Below are 4,330 nucleotides of genomic sequence, written 5' to 3'. Positions count from 1 at the left end.
AGACGACGGGGAAAGAGTGTGGTGGTGGGAGGATGGGGAGGGGGTGATGAGGGGGGGGGTGTTAGCGTACACCTCTTCATTTCTCTTTACTAAAAGAAAATAATAATAATAATGACAAAGTTGCCTAATATCATAAGTTTTCATACCGTTGCGCGCGAACTGCAAGGCAACCGTGGATTTGTTTTTTTTTCTTTTTAAATCTCACGCGAGCCTCATGCATTTAATGCATCAAACAATGCAAGAGTTAACCAAATGCATTATAAAAGCAAAACTACAATCATTATAGATCCGAAAATAATTATACGGAAAAATAGACGTGCTTAAACTCTGTTTGTATGAATGTGTGTGTGTGTGTGTGTGCGTGTGTGTGTGTGCGTGTGTGTATGCGGTGGTGTGTGCGTCACTGTTTTCTCTCCTGTATTTTTCCATTTCTCATTCTTTTGAGTTTCTGTCTCAGGCGCGCGCGCGCACACACACACACACACACACACACTTGTAAAGGTATTTGATTGACTTGTGTCTAAACCTAAACCTCAGCTACCACACACAGACACAGACACACACACACACACACACACACACACACACACACTTGTGAGGGTATTTAATTGACTTGTGTCTAAACCTAAACTAAACCTCAGCTACCACACACACACATACACACACACACACAAACAGACAGACAGCTAGATAGATAGATAGACAGACAGCTAGATAGATAGATAGATAGATAGATAGATAGATAGATAGATAGATAGATAGATAGATAGATAGATAGATAGATAGATAGATAGTTGCAGTCAAAAAGAAGAATTTCATCATAGGAAGCAGCAAATGTCAACGCAAGGTCAAAACTGTTACATATTCCAATCAAATGTGGATAGGAGTGGTTTTACACACACACACACACACACACACACACACACACACACACACACACACACACACACACGCATACACACACACACACACACACACATTTTTATTTTTAAAGAAGCACAGAAAAGAGACAGAGAGAGAGAGAGAGAGAGAGAGAGAGAGAGGGGAGGTCTACATCTGGATTATATTACTCTTGTTCAGGGGGAACCGGGGCCCCAAGAGTTCTCTTTTTCTCCCTTCTTTCTTTTTATTTTCCCATTGCTAAGAACAAGGAACTCCCTCTTGTTAGAAAACAACACTAGAAGTCAGACACACACCCACACAATCTTTCTCTCTCTCTCTCTCTCTCTCTCTCTCTCTCTCTCTCTCTCTTTCTTTCTTTCTCTCTCTCTTTCTTTCTCTCATTTATTTACTTAGCTTAATGAACAGCTTGTTATGAAAGAAATTCTCATTAAGTAACAATGGGGAAGGAATTTTATCTTCCATACATCATGCAGGTTTTGCAGTATTGTGTTATTTGGTATTTTCTACATATAACACACACACACACACACACACACACACACACACACACACACACACTATACACAGCTATATATTTCTTTCTCTTTACTCTCAAGCATTTCACACTCTCACACACACAAATGTACACACACACACACACACACACACACACACCCCTCCCCCTCTAGGTCAGTTAATAAGAGTGGTTGCTGGGCTCTTGTGAGTGAGTGGAGTGTCTCAGGGGGGAAACAGGGAGAAGGGGGGGTGAGAGAGGAGTGGAATTTTACCCATTCTATCCCTGTATGAATGAAGAGAGAAAAGCAGAGAGAAAATGAGGAATTGGAAATGCAGCGAGTGAGAGAGGGAATCTCAGCCTTTGTATTTGTCAGCACTGGTTCCCAATGTCCTAGGTGGTGTGATCAAAGGTGGCCACACGGTGTCACTCTCTCTGATGGTTCCTAGCTTGGGACGCCTTAATTGGTTGGTATCGGAACTCAAGAACATTTGTAAACTATGACTTGGACTGTGCAGGGATGTGTCTTTGCATGGCAGAAGCTGAGTGCCAAAAAGCATGAACATAAATCTGAAGGTTGCGATGTGGATCCATCTTAACAACATCACGTCTAAATGAATTACCAAGAAGAACTTTTGAAAGGGTGACGGTGCTTAGTTGGACTCATGGACTGTAGCTCACTGTTTGGAATACACCAGTCACACACACACACATACACATACATATGCGCATACACACACACAAACACACAAGGGATTTGTAAGGGGATAGAGAAAAGAGGAAGAAGATGGAGAGTGGGGGTTAGACCCACTTTGATTTTATTGTTGAAATTGCACTATGATTGAATATTAATGCAAATCTATATTAGCTCAAAATGCTGTATAGACCATGTAAAAGAAACCTTTACTAACACAGGAATATATATATTAAAAAAATATATATATATATATATATATATATGTGTGTGTGTGTGTGTGTGTGTGTGTAAATATTTAAGCAAGATTAGTGGCATGATTGGCAGTTAACTTGTGATTAATCGCAACTAAGTCGCACATTTTTCATGTTTTTCATGTTTCATGTTTTTCAGTTGTGGACATGTTCTTTCTTGTCCACAACGGAGTGTCCTTCGGTTTCCTGTCAATCATAAAATATATGTAAGTAGGTACAATGTTTACTCTTTATAAACCTAATTGGAGTCTCCACTTGAATGTATGGTGTGAGTGGTGGATACGAAACTAATAACAAAAACCAGTGGGAGTGTATTTGCTACTCTAAATATTGTCATGTCAACATTACTGTAGTAGTGAGCAAAACACACATCCAAACCAAACCAGTCACACATGGACAGTGCAAGGTTGCACGAAAGACTAAGTGTTTTAAAAGGTCCTTGTTTAGCCAGGAATCAAGCTGCAGGTGCGAATAAACAGGTAAATGCTCAGTGCGAGCTGCTGAGGCTAGGGTCAACAGATGCTGCATTCACACCTGGCATTAACATGAATCTTTGGTGAACAGATCTACATCTGTGACACATTGCTGTTCATACTTGGCATTAGTATTGCACATCCAATGATCACCTGCGACCTGATTTCATCATTACATCATTTCCACTGAAGACGGTTGTGTGCATTTATTATGTGAATCTTCTGCTGCCTGTATTTTTAGGCAGAAATGTCCTGCAAGTTATACTGTATTTTTGTGTATATTTACGAACAGTTTTAAAAGTAATGTTGTTATGAAAATCAGCTTCTGAAGTTATAATAATGTCTTTATTGTATTTCTTGCTTTGTAGAAACATCCAGACACATAGCCACTCACACTACATATTTATACCATATGGGATGCATACGGTATGTGGCCATATGAAATAAATGACTCTGAATGTCATAATTCTGAAAGTTGTTACCACTTGGCCTTATGTCTGTTTTAATATATCACTGGTTATATTCAGCTTACTCAGAGCAAAAATCACTGAAGGCAATGTTGGTGTTCAAACTGCCACTGTTGGGCCCTTGAGCAATTCCCTTAACCCTTGCTGCTTTAGTGGCACAGTATCATTGCTGACCCTGCGTTCTGACACCAGCTTTTCTGTAATGCATCTTTGGCATATAAAGCCTTCTTATTTTGTTCGAATAGTGCTTTCTGGCACCCTCAGTACCACATTTCCTTCACCAACTTAAATTAAGAGATGCAAAACATTGAAAAGAAAAAAAAAGAAAAAAAGATTAAACCATGCTTAACACAATAAAACAACTGTACAAGGTGCTTTTTATACTTGTCACACAGCAAACTCCTCTGAAAATGGTTGCGATGGCAGCCTGCATTAAGCACATATGAAGAGTACAGAAAGGTGTACAGCATGCTAAATGAAGATTTGGATGGATAGTCTATACGATTTTGAAAAAACACAGAACAGCTCCTGCACTTCCCTTTTTGCTCCTCTATTCAAATCCCACTAAAGAACAGGTTTTAACCTCTAGAAGGAACAGTGTTCTTTAAAAAAAAACAAAGATCAATATACAACACATGAATAATCCTTGTGTGCATGAACAGGCATCTCAAGATACACCAACAAGGTCAAGTTATGAACCGTTGACATGCATTGTCTTATACCTGCAAGCATACAGGACTACATGAAAACCGTATGGAGGTATCAGCTTAGCAGCTTGTGAATACTTTTGGATCTGCAAGATCCCTGGCTCCCTTTTTGGGGACCTTTGCTTGCTGCGAAAGAAGCCCATGGCTGGAGGTTGCAAAAACATGAAGTCAGCAGGGCAGAAGAGAACGAATGCATTATTCATTTAGACTCCGTTCACACTCTGGTCCTGCCTTCCAAGACTGGTTCATACTTCTGCCTTGAAGCACGTTTGCACGCGTGTGTTGTGACAGAGAGAGGCTGTGTGGCATGTAAAGATAAAACATAGACACCTCCAAAAT

Source organism: Silurus meridionalis, chromosome 28 (genome assembly GCF_014805685.1).
Source record: "Silurus meridionalis isolate SWU-2019-XX chromosome 28, ASM1480568v1, whole genome shotgun sequence".
NCBI classification, from domain to species: domain Eukaryota; kingdom Metazoa; phylum Chordata; class Actinopteri; order Siluriformes; family Siluridae; genus Silurus; species Silurus meridionalis.
Note: the sequence above shows the minus strand (reverse complement) of the source record.